Source organism: Pygocentrus nattereri, chromosome 7, assembly GCF_015220715.1.
Source record: "Pygocentrus nattereri isolate fPygNat1 chromosome 7, fPygNat1.pri, whole genome shotgun sequence".
NCBI classification, from domain to species: Eukaryota; Metazoa; Chordata; class Actinopteri; order Characiformes; family Serrasalmidae; genus Pygocentrus; species Pygocentrus nattereri.
The window spans coordinates 6,784,266-6,803,203 of record NC_051217.1 but is presented as its reverse complement, the minus strand read 5'-3'; the positions used below and the strand labels follow the sequence as shown (position 1 = coordinate 6,803,203).

The 18,938-nt window shown below is 38.8% G+C and overlaps 1 protein-coding gene across 4 annotated transcripts in view; it reads right to left on the bottom strand.

Annotated features, from left to right (window-relative positions):
- The window catches only part of mical3a (microtubule associated monooxygenase, calponin and LIM domain containing 3a), a 125,090-nt gene that overhangs the window by 95,165 nt on the left and 10,987 nt on the right, over positions 1–18,938 (bottom strand). For all 4 annotated transcript variants that reach the window (XR_005130472.1, XM_037540055.1, XM_037540054.1 and 1 more), the window contains exon 2: positions 157–439. The gene's annotated coding sequence lies outside the window, so the exon portion shown is untranslated. The remainder of the gene's footprint in view (positions 1–156; positions 440–18,938) is intronic.

Sequence of the window (18,938 nt, the reverse complement as noted above, 5' to 3'; positions counted from 1 at the left end):
GATGTCATCACTTCACAACAAAAGCAGAGAGGAAACCCCTAATATAAGCCTGGCAATGGGCTGAATACTCAAGTACATGAGCAACCAGAAGAAGGCACCCATGGGGGGGCTCCAAGCATTAAAGCAAAAGAGTAAAGTCAACAGCGCATTACTCACTGTGGGAATATCCGTGACAGCTGCAGGGCACGGGGTTTGTGTTTGTAGAGCTTTCTCTTCTTGTTCCCTCGCTCCCTCTCTTCCTCTATACCTTTCTCTCTCGGATCCTCCTCCTCACCACTGTGAGATGCAGGCTGGACCGGTGTTGGTTGCCATGGTTACCGGACGAGGAAGGTCTCACGTGATTTGGTGGGGAAAAGACAACAGCAGCTAGCAGCCCCTCCTCCTTCAGATGACGCCGGGGCCGTTCCGTCTGTTCACAAAGAGAAGCCTCCCAGTCTGCCTGCAAAACACACAATGGATGTCTTAAGATGAAGGGTGTGGCAAGCATGGGGAGGTGTGTGTGTTTGTGTGTGTTGGGGGGAGCTTGACTGACTGCCCAAGCTTTGAGTGTTTAAGTGTGCCCTGCTGAGGCTCTGTACAAAATGTACTTGTGCACAGCAAGGCTGCCAGAATACAGGAATAACACACCAGCAAGACGGCCGGGCATTCCAGCATCCTCCCATATGTGGCTCTGTGCACTCTTAGCCGGGCAGCAGTTATTTATATCAGCACAGACGCGGCCTGGACAGTTGCGCTGCTGTTAGTCACTGTGTTATGGGCTTATGCAGAGTATGTGAGACTCTCCACTGTACATGCAAATACAAGCAATCCTGTGTAACCCACATTCCCTTCATTTAGGTCATTCTAATTGGACTGCCTTAAAGACGTATTAAATAAAATGAATATGAACAAATGTGCAGCCTTGAATTGTTTTACAATAGTTTTCTGGTCTAAATCTATTTTGTAAAGCCCTTCAAGACAGACAGGTACACACAGGGGATTATGGGGTACCCAAGACACCTTATTTTTTTTCATTCATGGAATTAAGCTAAAATCAATGTATGAAATAAACCACACCATGATATTTCAGGCTTAAATAACTGTACAAGCTGCATATTTATTTTTTTATGTTTTAGAAGCAAAACAGTTCTCTTTAGTAACAATTCTTTTAATGCTTTCTTCCAATCCATACCACAGGTTTTGAATTAGGTTCAAATCTGGAGACTGAGAGGGCCATTGCAAGGCATTGATTTTGTGTTTCCACAGCCATTTCTGTGTGTTTAGGGTCATTATCATTCCAAAAGGTCCACCCATGGCCAAGTTTCAGTCTTATGGTAGAGTCAGACAGATTTGGGCTAAAATCTTCCAATATGCAGTGGAATTCATTGTACCATTGACTTTCACAAGACCCCCTGGACTCTTACACAACAATGGAGGTCCTGGAGAGTAGGACCAATAAAAAGAATGAATTATTTTCCCCAATCGATGCAAATATCTTTCGGTGTGCCAATAATTTTGCCTTATATGGTTTTGAAAGAATTTCAAACAATTTCTACATTTTTTAGGAAGATTTGAATCATTATTTTACTTTACTTTATCACTTTATTTTATATGTCTGGTTGCCCAGGAGTGCCAATAATTCTGGGGCAGAGTATATAAAAACATAGTAAATACAGCGCTTATATTTCTTCTGCAGACATCGTGACATCTGGTTTCTATCAGTAACATTGCAAAGAGTCAGTATGTTTCTTTAGAATGACATTTCAAAACTCTGAATGACTTTGATTACGCCTCAAAAATTTAATTATGCCAAACATTTGAACATTTAAATACAGCTTATTTGAGGTTTTTCTGATAACTGAGACAGCACGGCCAGTTCTTTAGTCTTTAAATTAGAAATCTGTAGCTTCTTTTTGTTCCTTTATTTTCAGTTGAGTACTAATATTACACAAAGCATTGCCTGAAAGCTTTTTGTTTAGTAGCTCGTATGTTGTTCCCACAGACAAGAAGAACTTAACTCAAGTTCAAAAGTTAATGTCAGTTCACAGGTCTATACAGACTATAGACATGTCTGTCTTTTGATACTGGGATCTTGTTTCACAGTTGTTGACGTGTAATTGACTGGCAAAATAGCAACTTAATGTGACGGCAGCCTATTAAAAGACCTTGTTTCACAGAACTCTCCCTCAGTCATCCACCTCTGCCAAAGCCATTTGCTTAAAGTAGCTTTAATGAGCTTCTTAAGTAAACCAGTGATTGACGCATTATCAGATGGTGCATAGTATGGTGCATGGTAACTATGCACAACACTGAATGGCACTAGAGCCAGGAGTTTTGAATGAGTGCTTTGTGCCAATTGTATGCCTTTAAAATGGATTCAAATCAACATGCCACTGTGTGAGTGAAGATACAGGAAATCACTCTGTCACAAGCATGTCGGCCAACTCCTTTAATTACGTAATGATGATGACATTTGGGGCTATTTCAGAGTCATTATGGTCAATTGAAATGATTTAGCTGAGCTCTAGTTGGGAAAAACACATGCTTTAAGAGGGGAACTTGGACAAATCTTTTACAAATCCCTTTGTAAAAGCTGGATTGAGTCCACAGTACGTGACTTTCTGACTTGACTCACTGAGGAGTTTGAAGCAAGGCCTGGTGTGCTCGGACACTGATGTGATCATAGCGGTCTGTAATTGGTCCAGTGTGCAGAAGCAGTGGGCGAATGAAGGGTTGCTTTTGTGTCAAGGACGCTCAGGCTAATTGAGTTCATTGTGTTTTCAGAGCCAGAGACAAAGTCACAGCTAGACTGTGACGTAATGGTCGCATGAGGGCAATACCCTGGCCTGCTACAATAATGAGAGATATTGAATTTCGTTGAGCAGGAAATTATCAGGGAAAACCAGATGTGGGCCTTCTGCAAGAGTGTGGGTGGATTATTCAACATATCAGCGCTTGTGTGTGCTCAGATTGCTGATGTCATCCATACATCACTCTCTTCCAGAACATGTAAAACACCTTAACCAATCAAAATGATCATTACCCTGACAAAGAGCGTACAATGTACAACATATATTAACATTAACACAACAGTCACATCGGAAATAAAAACGTCAGGCCTTTTGTCACGATTGGCTCCTCCCACTCCTCCATGTGCTTTTTGTTTACTTTTGTTTTGGTTTTCAGTCCAGCCCCCTTGTTGTCTGACTCCGCCCCTGATTGTTGCCACCTGTTTTCTGCCTGTCCCTCGTTATCCTTGTTTTGTATTTAAGCCCTGTGTTTGCCCCTTGTGTTTGTTGGTCTTTGTTTGACATGTTTAATTGTATGTTTGTATGTTCTGTTGGAAGTATTTGGGTTTGTGTTTTGCGAGTGTATTTCGACATGTCTATCCCTAATTTGATCCGTGTTGGCTTTCTGAACCTGGACTGTTATGACCACGACCCTGGATTTGCCCTTAATAAAAGTTGCATATCTCAGCGTATGCGTCCGCCTCCTTGCTCCCCGGCGTTACACCTTTCTATGGATGACCACACAAGTGACTAATGCAGTAACCAGGTCTTCCAGTACGCAATGATTAAAGGGTCCATATCATGGAAAATATTAAATATACATATGAAATGAGAGTTTTAAACCAGTTTTAAAACATACTATTCTCTCCTCAGTTCATATATGATAAGTAAACTGCAAAAGCATCTCACTTTCAATGAACCCTTTCACATAAAATGCTATTTCCGCCCGTGTAGGTCCTTCAGCTGAACTATGCAGGATTTTTCTTAAGTACTTTTGATGAAATAGATTTTGATGGAAATATGTATGATTTAAAAAAACTAAAGTGAACTGGAGTTTCATCTTCATAGAAGTGCACGTAAGTCAACATCTATAAAAATGTTTTATAGTGTTTAAGTGTTACTTTCTATTGTGGCAGTTGTACACAATTGTTGACATAAATAAAGCTGCAGTTATACTATCTGATTTATCTGGCCAAGACCAACAGTGTCTTAATTAATTTGATAAGGCCTGCAGAAAGCAGGTCATTTTTGTGAGGTCATAAAAAATTTACAAATTCATTAACATATATCCACCTATTCTATTAGTCTAAGTTACTGTGCCATGAAGTAAGGAGCGTTTCAGTGCAGATTGCTTTTTGAATAACAATACAGCATAGCAGACCAGAATAAAAATCATTTACAGACATTAATCAGCCTGTTTAATTTTAAGGTATAAAAAGAGTTTGAAAACTAGTCATGAAAAGAAGAATTCTGAGTGTTTTTGGCACATAAAACAAAGCATAAATTGCAAGAAAAATAGAAGATATGGCCGTTTAAACCTGCTTAAACGTCATTGTTATTAGTGATATATCTCTCCATCTCTGGCAGACACAAAGAGGCCATCCAAAGCAGTCTCTACATCTCCATGCATTATGAATCAGCCTCCCTCCTGTCTTCTGAAGTCACTGGCTGGGTGTGTGGGACCCATGAATAAAAAATATGGAACCTGTCAACACTGCTGCATGAATCCATTTCAACCAATAGGTTAAAATAACATCATGCTTAATAGGGGTGGGAATCTCTTGGCACCTCACGATTCGATTCGATTACGATTCAGAGGGCCGCGATGTGATTATAAAATGATTATCGATGCATCTTGACGCATCTTTTTTTCTATACAGGATCTCTTTTTTTCTCATTGTGTGATGACTTGGTACTTTTAAAGCAAAGTATTTGTAATGATCTCGAATGAATTTACTTCCAATATCTGTTATTAATAAATCAAATGGAAGTGATGTGTTTAGTGAACTGGAAAACTCTCATTCACTGCTTTTGTTTGGAACTCATTAGATGCTGCTGCCATTTCATCTGTGATAAAATGCGCCGTTACGGTGAAGTAAGATCCAGTGATAATGGATGTCCATGCAGAACGTTACATCTGTCCTGCCCGTTTTCTTTAGTGATTTTATAACTTCGGATTTGGTCGTGTTGTACAGAGTCAGGAGTCACTGTGTCAGTAAAATATCTGCGAGAACACAACGCAAAACCCCCGGTTCTCAATGAGACTGCAGGTCACTAAGCAACACATTCTCTCCTGGCTAGTAGCTACGAAAAGGCAGAGAGACTTATTCGCATTTATAAGCAGCATAGTTGGTTTCCTGGAACGTTAAATTTGCAACGAGAGACTGTCAAACACTAAAAAGTTGTGAAGCAGAAGTCGCTTCTTTTTCAAATTTTTCCATTCCATCTTAAATGGTGCCGCATTTACATTCGGCACATCGCTCAGAATTTAAGGTGGAACGGAAAAAAATTAGAACAAGAAGCTGGAGAATAAAAAGCAACTTCAGCCTCGTAAACCAGCCGAACGATGAGAGACATTTTACTATAAGCTGCTCTACTTCTGAGGAAGAGTTTTCTGTGGAGATGGGAGGAAAGCAGCTGTAGCTGAGCTAAAGCTTAAAGCAGAGCAAAGCTAGTCTGTGTTTTCATTCATAATTTTTTAGCCTGTACTTGGACATTCGCACTCACACAGAAACATACTGGGTATTTAATGTTGTGGCTCCCAATGTGGTCTGATTTTTGTTGAAAGGACAAAATGTCTCTGCCGAACATTTGGGTTGTGACCCCTGACCGAACCCAGCTTTAACGCAGAGGGAGCCGGTCGGATTTCTCGCTCATCCAGTGGTGTTTCTGTTATGTGCTGCCACAGACTGTCCAGGCACTGCACTTACCCACATTGCATCATAAATAAAAAATTTGAAAATCAATTTTTGACATTTATGAATCGAATCAGAATCGTTCACGTCCGTATCGCGATGCATCTAAGAATCGAGTTTTTCCCGCACCCCTAATGCTTAACATGTTCAGTCCTGGCATCGCTCATTGTTTCTGATCTATGACCTGATTCTGTTGGCAAAGTTTGGGATAAGAACTATTGTAAACCCACAAAGGCCCTTTGCTGGGATTTTGGGGGTGATTAATATGTAATAATCTACACGATTTTAAATGGAGAAGCAACAAGCTTTCCCCTTGGACAAGGCATACATAGCATAAAAAGCATATGCCAATATAAATGAAACTTTTAATATACAATACCCACAGCGCATCATATCTTCCTGCACATTATCAGTTTATTAGCATATCGGCTCATCTCATATCACTCCCCCTGTATTCCTCATCTGTCTCTCAGCATGTACTGTGGGGGTGTTTGCAAATTTAGGAAGGATATTCAGTGGAGTTTGCTAGTTGCGTGAGCTGAGACAGACAAAGAGAGAGAGGATAGCCTGAATAAGTCAGCATGAAGGAAAGCTGGAGAAGGATGGAACAATTGGCCTCATTCACCAAATATCTTCCTAAGTCTTTTCTTAAATTTGCTTTTGAGAAAGTTCCTAAGCAAAAAGTCTATATCAGATTCATGGTATGTTCTTAAACCACATAACTTTTCACACCTTTGTGCTCTTGAGTGTGTGTAGATTCTGATCTTATGTAAAAACAAATCCCAAATAAGAAAACATTAGCGAATGTCAGAATCTTTGTGAAAACTGCTTAATTTGGTTTTAGGAAGAATTTTTTATGAAAGGTTGGTAATTGTGGCCCAATGTCCATTGACTCTGTTCCCTATGAAGGTACACTATATGTTCAAAGGTTTGTAGACACACCTTCAATTAGTCAATTTAGCTGCTTTAAGGTGTATTCATTGCTGACACAGCTTGTATATACAGAGAATAAGAAATGCCAAAAGAGTGCGATGCTCTGGAGCAGGCCATCGTTCCCAATGCCAAGCTTCAGCATCCCAATACTGGACTGTGGAGCAGTGAAAATCAGTGGTTCTCCATCTAATACTTTTGGGATGAGCTGGAGTGGCGTGTGTGATCCAGAACTAATCATTCAACTAATGTTCGAATGCAATCAAATCCTCACAGCAATGTTCCAACATCTAGTCTAAAGCCTTCTCAGAGGAGCAGAGACTCCTACAGGGGCAAAGGATAGACAGACTCCTCATTAATACCCTTAGGTTTAGAAGAAATGCTGGATGAGCTAGTATCTATAAACTTTTGGTCATAGTGTACTCATTCCCAACCACCTTTAATATGGTAGTGGAGCACCACATTGCCACTGTTTATCATAAACTCTCAGAGGATCCCATGACTAGCAGAGCTTTCTTTCTGCCAGAGCTGATTTAAGCAGCTAGCTCTGCCTCCAGGTCAATACAGAAGATCATAAAAGCCCTCAGTAATGATGCGTGCAAGCATTTTAACAAGCACAGCTATTATGAGTCTGTCACAGGCCACTGAGCATACCACATTGTCGTCACTGCACACACAGAGCAGGGCCATTCTGTGTAGGTACGCTTATGGAAATATGGATAAACTAGCCGACAGATCAATTTCACAAAAGCTGAAATAAACATTAGCATAGGCTGTGTTATTCTTATCCTAAGCAGAGTGGTGCTGTCTGAATTTTCTTTGAATTAGGGACAAAGGGGAGGGTCATCAGGCCTGTTACCTCTTAAAGAGGAGCCACAAACACACAGAGAGAGAGAGAGAGAGAGAGAGAGAGAGAGAGAGAGAGAGAAAGAGAGAGATAAGTATACAGAGAGAAAGAGGAAGATGACCGCTTTGTCATTCTCACCATCATGATTGTGGCTTGTGGTTTTACACTGTAGAGCCGTATTACCTGAACAGGTCACCTTTTAGAATTTAATCACACAGTCATCTAAATAACTAGATTAGTAAAATAAAAGTAAAACATCCATATATATCAAACTTATATATATATATACCATATTCCAAAACACTGTCAAGCGATTGTGAAACAAGCCTTCAAGAAGTAAGTTTGGATTTATGAGAACATTTCTTTAATAATCCTCAACACACAGCTGTAGTCATAAATCGGCATTATGGAGGTCAAACCAGAGTATTATTAGCAACTCAAATCTGAGTGGTCCTACAACATGAACATTTTCATTTCCTCTAAAGAAATCCACCAAAGAACCTGTGCAAACATCTCCCAGGAGGCTCAGACAGGCTCTTCAATGACCTGGGCTGCTCAGGGCTCTTCTCTGTCCAGCCAGTTTGCACTGTGATTTAATGCGAGATTTACTGGGAGCGTCTGAAGATCACCAGTATTGATCACACTAAATGGGGTGCCTGTTGAATGTTTCCTGATCGACTACCCCTGGAGTAAAAGGAAAACTGCAAATCTGATTTTTTGCCAACACATTCCAAACCTTAATATCAGCCATTATTATCTGCCAACTGATGTATTGGTTATGCCCTAGTTTGGACAGCAGTCTCTTGAGATGAGAATGTGCTTTGTTCTTGCACAGATGGCGTTCTGAGTGATACCTTATTACTATGAATTGCTCTTCATAGAAAACTATCATGAGAGAGATTTTAAGTAGACCATTCTCAAGAGATTGACTTGAAACAACTTCAAAACACAATCCCTTCCCAAGCTGTTCAGTGGCCAAAGGGTCACTGGCTATAAGTGACCGTCCTACATTGGTGACAAGGGGTATTAATAGCGGGACGCTAGTGTACAGTGCCTGGGGTGTGGTGAAGGAGGCTTAGAGTCCTTCTGTTGTCATTGCTTTTCCCAGCAACACTCTAATCAAGGACATTCACAGAAAGTAGCACAGAGATAGAGACAATTGCACAGTCCTATTATTCTACTCCTGACATCTTGATTCTGTTAAAAAAGTAAAAATACACACAAACGTAGTAGTATTGATCAGTATGTTTTGAACTGGAGGTAGGTGGGTCAGGGATTGATTTATAGACCTCTGCTTTATGGGCCTCTGGTTCATGTCATGGTCAGGGAGCAGCAGGCTGCAACATGGCTTGTAGGGATTTATTGTGTATGAAGCTATCAGCAAAGTACTTAACAGACTAAAACTGGGGTGTCTAATTGCCACTGGCACACACTAAATATCTGTTTTATTTCACAGATCAGCACTATAATTTTAACCAGATTTCCATTATATACCCTAAACTGAGTTAGAGTTAACCGCACTTTATTAATTTAAAAGTGGCCTGTAAGTACAAGTCATCCATTTCCCAGAGAATATTTACAAGGTGATTAAATATAAAATAATCCACTTGCATAATAAAGGGAAAAGTAAGTGAAAATAAGTAAAAACGGGGCAAACAACTGTGCAAGACCTGGTAGACCACCAACACTGCCCCATCAGACAAACAGTACTTAAAGTTTTCATCTTTGAGGGATAAGAGAAAATCAAGCTCCTTTCTTGCTTCAGATCTGAAAAAATCCATAGGTGTTTCAGTCCATCCGCTGTGACATGACAAAGCAACATATCTGAAAGGATGTGTAGCTGTCAAGAAGAAGACCAGCTGTATTGTGAGAAACAGAAGATGCAGCCAACTTCTAAGACTTAACTTTAAAAGAGTGGAATCATGTCTCTGTACATGAAAGAAAGTCATGAAAAGAATGGAAACTGTAATAAAGGCAAAGATGCTGGAAACCAAATACTACAAATAGTTGTTGAGGTTTCCATGTAATTTTCTGTAGAATTTTCCTGAAAAATTAATAGCTTCCACTTTCCAAGCCCATTTGACTGGAAATTAAACAAATGAATGGTTTTCTCTGATGTTTGTGTGCAGCATATGTTTGTTTTTGTTGTTATGTGTTTTGGAGGCTAATCTCTTTTTTGCCTTGCAGCTACTAAATCACAAGCTGACAATCAGCAGCATTTCCACTCCAATTCTTACCTTACGTTTTTAACCGGCAGTTACTCCAGTCATCAGGGAAGTTAGGCTGGGTGGGTCCTTTTTCATGTGAAGATTCTAAATCTATCAAGAACATGCATCAGTGGATGTGCAGTCACCTACAGGCTAAACACGACACACAAGGTTCAAGGCCAATTTAGTCCTGTGAGCAACTGATTGCATAACTGTCTGATCTCACTCCATTGCTAATGCACATATTCCCTCTGGCAAAACATTATGATTCATAAGAGCTCAACACAATTTTTTTAGGCATCAGGCAGCCTCAGGACTGTTTTCTGGTTAAAACTTACAAACCGTATGAACTCTGAATGTACGATATTACAAATTGTAGGCCACATCTCTTTATATGGGCGGATTAAAGCTGCTTGTTAACTAAATGTAATGGTGTATAAGAATTCTTCATTGCAATATTTCAGCCTTGGATTGTGTTTATGGGTCCAAAGATCTGGCCTACATAAAAAACAAATGACTGACACAGGCATCCTGACATAATGCTGCCAAGCAGTGTGCATGTCTCTGCCTTTGTCTGTTTCCTGAATTTTAATTATATTACTATTCACTGCCAAATGAGCCCCCTCCCTGTCTGCTCTCTGGAGTTCCTCTTACATAAGAGAAGTCCAGTCATTTGCTGTCACTCTGTTTCAATATAAGCAGTATTTTAAGGAGCCCCTAATTGGCATTCACCACCCCACACTTACACAATGACCCTTAAATTCCACCAAACCATGACTTCCACCAAGTTATACAATTCTGACTTGACACTCTGGACCTGTGCTGGTAACTCCCAGCTTTTATATCTGCCTCTTCCTTAAAAACGTTTTTCCAAAGATGTCTTTGGAAAAAGCAGCATGAGAAAAGATGTTTTAATTTAACAGTTGGCTGAACCTCCTGCTCTTGTTCTCAACAGATTAATGTCATGCTTTAAATATGCAGAGCTTTAACATGATCCATGGCATCCATGACAGAAACAGTGAGTAGAGAGGGATATCAGTCCAGTCTTGAGCTACAGTAATAAGAACGTGATACCGTATTCCACACACATAAACAAATGCACGCATGTGCAGACATACAGTGGAGTACACTGGTGAAAATGCTTGTAATGCTTGTTTTTGGATCATTTTCTAATTTAGCACAACATGAAATATTTACATTTCAGAATTTCTTAGTATTTGGTATGTCCCATTTTGTTTTAATGACAGCATGCACTGGCATGGACTTCACAAAATTCTTTGATGAGTAAGTCAAATCCACCTGGGAATCTGAACATGTGCCTCAGTGAAAGGGCTAAGACTGAAAAATCGAAGACTTTTTTGTACAAAGGCCTTAAAAGCACCTGAATTCTACATTGACTTGTATTTTATTTTGTTCCTTATGGCATTTCTGTGGATTTATGTACCAAACAGTCATAATTTCATTTTTATCTTTAAGAGTGATATATGTAAATATGTAAGCTCTGTTTTGATTGGCTCCCTGATATCATGCCTCATTTAAAAGGCTGGATATATGTAAATATGTTGGTTTTTCATGACATCACAAAAATAATTAAAAAGGGGCCATTTTTGTGGCTTAGCCTCTACCCATGGACTGTATGTACTGATGAGTGTTTTTTGAAACTTTAGTAAGGTTTACAAAATACATCAAACTTTCTTAAATTAGAATAGTGACTTCGAAATAGTGCAGAGTCTTGAATATTTCATCTTCAACACTCATGTCATAACTTTCTTTGTTCTAAGTTTCTCAAAAATGTAGAACTTTCTGTTACGTAGTTCCAGGTTTAAATGAAAAAAAAATCTTAATTTTAATTTTTATTATCTGATTGTTGCACCTCACTGTACACACTGCAGTTGGACAGATCTCATTTCAATGTAAGGAAAGCAGGCATGAGTGGTTGTGCGGTCACCTACAGGCTAAACATGACACCCACGGTACAGGGCATTTGCTACGAATTTGTTAATGAAGCAGATAATTATAAAATTGTGAAGTTAATTACAAATGTGTAAGTTAATCATTATACTGCAGCTTCATAAGAGCAAGGCAGGCAGATATTTAATGATTCAGTGGCTCCAGTTTACTGAATGTACAGTATGAAAGTATGCTAATCTAAAAGGTTTACGACATTTTCAGTAAAACCTAATCATATAGTATTGCTAGAATGCTTTAATCCATTTAAATCCTTTCATCCATTAAAATAAAATAAAACCAAAAAAGGGCACAATCCTTGGAAAACTATGTTTTGCTCAGGCTTTTAAAATAAAGTCTTTAAGGTACTGAAGCAGCCAGTTTAATTCTAAGGGATAAAGCAAGGTTGGAAACAATCATGTAAAAATCAATGATGACTGTTTTTCGTATGTAAAAGTACATACATTATAAGTGGTAAAAATAAAAATAAAAGTAAAAATAAAACAGTGAAAGAAAATGTAGGAAATGGGCCACTGTAATCAAACCCAAGAGTCAAAAAACCCAAATATACTCCTTCTGAACTACACCAATAAACACACCCACAGCTTCACTGTAAAATCTATCCAACACACACACACACACACACACACACACACGCACACACACACACACACACACACACTGCAGCTGTTCAAATATTGTGACATGTGATCACAGTCGGATACAAAAGGGTTTTCTTTTTCAGTTAGAGCTGAGAGACAAAAGGCAGAAAGAAGAGGTTGAAGTCCCTCATCTGACTGACCGCTCTGTCTACCCAGCCAAAAGAAAGCTTTGTATAACACATTACATAGCAGTGCACTGGAGTTCTAACAACTCCAAACCAGGACAACAGAGACAACACAAACATGTAACTTCAACAGCAAAGGATTACAGCTAAGCTCACTGTACAATCAGTATTGCCACACATCTGCTGAACCATGGACAGCGCGAGACCTCATAATAAGGTTAAGAAATTTTGGGGATTTTGTATTACTCACATCTTATGCCAGGAGATTTGACAAAGCAGAATCAGAATCAAGCTTTATTGGCCAGGTATGCTACGCATACAAGGAATTTGGTTTTGGTTACAGGAGCTTCCAGTGCACAGTATCAGACAGACATTCACACGTAGAGAATAAGATAAAATAAATATAAAATATAATAAGATAAAATAAAATGACATAAAATAAAATAAAAATAAAACAAGCATTCCTACCATCATTCACTCACACACACACACACACGCACACACACACACACACACAGTCATACCTATAAACCTTACAATGCGGCATCAAATTCAAAATGAGTGAATATTTGCAAAAAACAGTAAAGTTTATCAGTTTGAACATTAAATATCTTGTCTTTGTAGTGCATTCAACTGAATATAGGTTGAAAAGGATTTGCAAATTATCATATTCTGTTTTTATTTATGTTTTACACAACGTCCCAACTTCATTGGAATTGGGGTTGTACTTGAAGATGCAATACTGGGCAGCCAATCAAAACAAACATCGTTTAAATATATCAGTCTTAAAGACACAGCAACAGAAACAACCTGTTCAATTGTAAGGGATGAAGAGGGCTGTGTAAAAGTGAATTATGACTGTTTTTGGTACATAAACCCACACAAGTGTTAATGTAAATGACATTTGCAATTACAGAAATGGTTCTTCAAAAAGCAACCACTGAAAGGTTCTTTAGGGAAGTTGTTCTTTAATGGAGTGTACCTCCCCTCACATGACTGGCTCAGTTTGACAATTTCTATGATCATCACCAATCAGGGCAGGTACAGAAGTGTTCTACAGTGATTACTCTCAAGCGAGCAGGGAGTGTGAAATTGCTATTGAGAACACTTGAGTTATGAAAGATGTTCACGAGCATTTAGTACCATCCTGACAATGTCTCCTAATTACAACATACATTTTTGACACCCACACACAGCTGAACTCACACACCAGTTCACTCACTGATCTGCAGAACTACAGGTAAACCACTCTCTGTCGTTATGTAACTTCCTAAAGCTGGAAAACATAAAGACTCTGCAATACCACTCAGCGTAGGCATGACCTGTCCTATGACTCAACTCTAACAAATTTCCCAATGAGTAGCATTGCTCCCAAATGTATCCAATTGTAAAATTAAATGCAGATCTCAGATGCATAGTGTATGCACATTTCACTACAGGAACGCAAAGTGAGATCATGGCCCAAATTTTCAGATAAACATAAATTAATCTGTGGCTGCAAGCCAAGCAAAGGCCTTAAACTGTCATCCCTGGTTTTCATTACTGCATGCAAGGATTCCACAGAGCTTACATCTTGCCTAATGACCATATGACACACTATAATAACCAACTTAGTCTTGAAGACAAGGACATGAAAACGATGTTACGGCTAAGTAAAACCTTTAACCAAAACAGACATAGGAGCACCCAGAATCTAAAGGATTGTTTATTATCTGGGGCAGAACTTAACAGTTTATATCAGCTGATAAAGTCATTTAATTTCATTACTGTTCTTAGAAAAAGAAAAATGTTCTGGACTAGTTGGGCTGGGGGCTAGATGTTCAACTGCCTGAACGAAACACAGCCAGTAAACATCATGCAACCGGGAAGGCTAGGAATCCACAAAAGGCATGCTGGGAAAAAAATGTCCTGAAATTTATTTAAAGTTAATAAAATGTATGGCAGATATTAATGATGCTATTGACTGCTGGCAAACATTCACTTGGCATACTTTGCTGAGAAAGCAGCCATCACCATGGCACTACACTGCTGCTGGTTTTGGTAAAGAACCCAAGATGGTGCCCAGTCTAATGGCATCACATTTATACAGAAAACTCCAAACCAGATGAACAGATACTTTGGTGGTTAGGTGACCAGATGCTCTTCTGAAGTTGTAGACTCAGAACACTCAGACTGTGTGTTTCTCAGAGTAGATGTTTCCTTTATGTGTGAACCTGGAGAAATTATGGATATAGTCTAATTTCAGAAAAGGGAAAAAGGATTGAGTGAACTGTATAAACTGTAGCTAAACTTCCAACAGCCTCAAATTTAGTCTATAAAACACTCATGGTAATGTCTAAATGTCCACAGCAAAAGCTTCTGGAGAACTTGGTAACAGCGCTAATAGCACTCCATGGCTGAGAGGTAGCAAAAGAAGTGTAGTCAGGAAGACCACAGGCTTGCTTTAAGGTCAAGGACTGGTCAGAATTGGCACAAAAAGGAGCCACAGTTTTCTACTGAAATAGAATTCTGGGAAATTTCATGATGTTGAGAACTGCTACTTTTCTTTTTGGGAAATGTACCATCGTGTTTGACATTCAGCTTCACTAGAATCAACTTGTTGAAAGAATTTTTTTTTTTGGATTAAAATGAAAAGGGTCACCCTCATATACTGTCACCCTCATATACTCCAACTGTTTTTTCTTGCCATGTCTTAACGATAAGCCCAACATTTACATAACCACTTTCAACTTTCACAGCCTAAACTGTGAACTCTGGTATTATCTATCAAAAAAAAACTAAAACCTTATTGATAAACTACTCAGTTCTTACAGTATCTGTCTCCTGTTTCATGATAAAATGCTTGGAATGCTTGGATAACCAAAAAGTCACACTGCACATTGACCTATAGCCTCATGCTTATAACCTATAACCTTGCCTGGGCCTGAGGCCCTGTAGATGATTTCAGAAGTTTGCTTTTATGGGCTGAATAGATGTTTTGGAATGAATCATACTTGGTTCTTACTCAGTACTCAGTATGATATCAAACATAAACTCTCAGCTCAGTGTTTCACTCTGGATGGGTTCCCTATACAACAGAGAGAGGAGAGAGCTGATTGGGTGTTCCCCTTGTACTTGTTCAGTATGAATGAATGACAAACTGTAAATTTGCCATTGCTTTAGACTGAACTGATGTTAGTTTTCAGGAAAATACATCTAAAAGGCTTTAAAAAGGTACATATGCATATACATATGCATTTACACATACATATATTAACGAATACAAGTCATGACATGAAATAATTTATGACGATTGCACGAACAGTCTCAGAGCTAGGTCACGGGTATGGCATGCATCTATGCAAGTTACTGAGTCCAGCCCCTCAGTTTCTGCCAAAAGGAGTGGACTAGACATTCTGCCATCACGTATGTGTTGTTCCCAGCACAACAGCTACTTCAACAGCTGTGAGTAGGAGCACTTGCTGGTGTCTTATGGAATCTGAAAGCTGAGTAGTGTGTAATTCCAGGATCATGGTAAGTGATTAAAAGGAAACTAATGCTCTCAAGAAAGTAAACCGCGGTATAGCCAGAGAACAGTTTGTGAATATGACCATAAAAGGGGCCATAGCTTTGCACATCCTGGCTCTAAATTTCATTAAGTACAGCTGAGCAATATGACAATAATGATTTTTATTATGATAAATTACATCACAAAATGTCAAAATATGCTTTTCTGAGCATATCATGAATATCATCAGTACTTAAAAATCACATTCTAATACCATGTTCGGTTGGAAAGCAAGCATAGTAAGTCTAGTTTAATGGGATTTAGTGCAAATTGTGTAAAATGTTGAATTTAATAAAGGAATTCAGTAATTCAGACATGGAACGACTTTGTCTTATCTAACTGATCAGATGTCAGAAGAATGGTGGCTAAGAAAAATTTGTATCATGATATTGCATTTTATTGTATCACCAACCTATATCTCTAAGCTGTTCTCTCTGTAAACCAGTAGACAAAGACCTTGTCTAAATCCTGCCTTCTGGCCTGAGAGAGAAGCCAGGCTAGCCACACACAGCTCTGCTTCTCCCTGAGGAGAGCACAGTGATCTATTCAACACACACACGAGTTAGTTCTATTCAAATGTAACCACAGAATTAAAAATAGAGGTCTTAGAACACCTTTACTGCCATAATACAGTCAAATCTCTCTGCCACATCCAGCCTGGCCATAGTAACTTTGATTTTAAGGGAAGGTTTGGCCAAAAACACTATTTTACTCTATTTTCTCCCTAAGACAAAATGTAGTTGGTCAGCCAGAACATGTTTGGTGTCTGCTTCTTCATACTGTTAAACAAGCAGATACCAAACATGTACACAGTGTTGCATTTGAGCAAAGTCTCTAACTGGAGAGACGACTTGAAGTACCCCACCATTAGCATCATATCAACTACAAGCTTAAATCATCCCACACTTAAGATTTGCTCATATGGTTTATTACACCATGACATTTTATAGTTCTAAGGTTCTATATCAGGGGTGTCAAACTCTACCACTAAACCAGTAAAAGGGACATATTTTATAAAAATTCTCAAATCCACAGGCCAGCTGTGTTTTTATTTTATTTTTAAAACTTTTTGCCATGATCTGAACTGGCAATTATTTGTTCAAAATATGCCAAAACCACAATGGCAAAAATAGGCACTGAATATTTGAATGATTCAAAAATCATTTTAAATAAATGTATATAAATCAGCTGCAGATAAATGATAAATGTCTTTAAATGTCCCCAATATACAGGAGGTTTTTAAAACTGCCAATTTGCTTGAACTTTCCTGCTTTTGTAGTGCAGTCCCATAGATCATTACTGGGGAAGGGGTGGGAGCACTAATTAAGGTGCAGTGCATGCTGGAAACATGAAGAAACAGGCTAATATTAACAGAAAATAAAATAATTCTGCTGGCTGAATAGGATTGTGCCACGGGCCGGACTTGGGCTGCGGGCCTTGTGTTTGACGCATGAGTTTGATGCATATGATAGCTTCTATTACTCTTCTGGCTATGCAACGTATTTATGTACATTTTTATTTATAACAATAAATGGCTAAGCTAACAAGTAAAAGAAGCTTGTACCACACAAAGCATTGTACCACACTACATACCTAAATCATCATACACTTTCTTCAAATTGTGTCGAGTAGCAGATTCTTACAGTATATAACATGCTGTAATATAGAAAAAAAAATCAAGCTTAACAAATGATCAACGGAAGCTTAAACTTATCTATTAGCATCATGCAAACTACATACACAGGCCTAAATTATCACACTCCTGCCTCAGACCATGCCAAATTGTTGAGTAATTTCAAACAGACATTATCATTTGGTTCTCACACTGAGGCATGTAGTTTACTGAATGCTAACAACTATAAGCTTGCATTACTTGTTAGCTAGCCCTGTATCTCCTGCTCAAAACTAAGGTTGTGTTTGCAATAGTCTGCTACATACTGCATACCGATTGTGTCCAAAGGTAGTAAGTTGTATGTCGTATGTGACCAACATGAATTTCTCGGACGACATAGTTGTCTGGTCAAATATTTCAGCATGCAACACAGTCAATTTAGGAGGACATAACCACTGACGTAACGACCTGGTTTGCTCTGAACAATTCAATATGAGATTTAGCCTATTATGGATGCATGAGTGAAATGAAAGAATGTAATTTGTCCTGCTACTACATTTACTGCAACTTTGAAGCCCCATCAGCCTTGCTGGTCTTGAGGTGGCTTTGCTTCCTTTGTCTAGTTAATAAAGTTAACTTATTGCATACATAAAATGTAACAGTAACGTACTACAATTGGTCTCAGCCAAGTACGAAAATGAAAAGACTCACATTTGAGCAAACATAGATAAACATAGGTATGTCTGGTAACCATATAGACTCAGGTTTACCACACAGATCAACCCAAAGCTGACATTTTTTAAGTGTATTTGTGGTTTTGGAGATGTATAGAAAACAATACTGTGTCAGGGTACTTTTCCAAACTCAGCAGGCAAGCATGTTTATCAAAATATTTCCACAGCTTTTGCTAAAAAGTTGAAAAGCTAGCAACATGGGTCCCTTTGGCTCAACCTGATGTTGAACGTCTAGTCTCACCCCTTCCCTGCAATATAGTGCATGGCTTTTGTCGTATACTGGATGTAGTACACAGTCAAGGGTGTAGATAGTGGCCAGGTGAGACCCAGAGTTTTTATACGGGTGGCACACTTCAAGAATAAAATAAATAGAATAAAATAGTGTTGCTGTATTAAAATGGCAAAAAAGTGGTGCATTGTTTTCTGTACATAACTAAATATACCCATCATTTTCACATGAATAAAATCAGTGCAAGTATTGCTAAAATTATATAGGATAGAGGAACAGAGTAGAGAGCTTAATTCTAAATGAGGAAGGCAGGTGACAGACAGCACCCACACACTCTGAGTCACTGACTATCAGCACTTCATCCTGTTAGTTGCTTGGGTGCACAGCTGGAATTCTCCATTCGCCTCTCATCTGA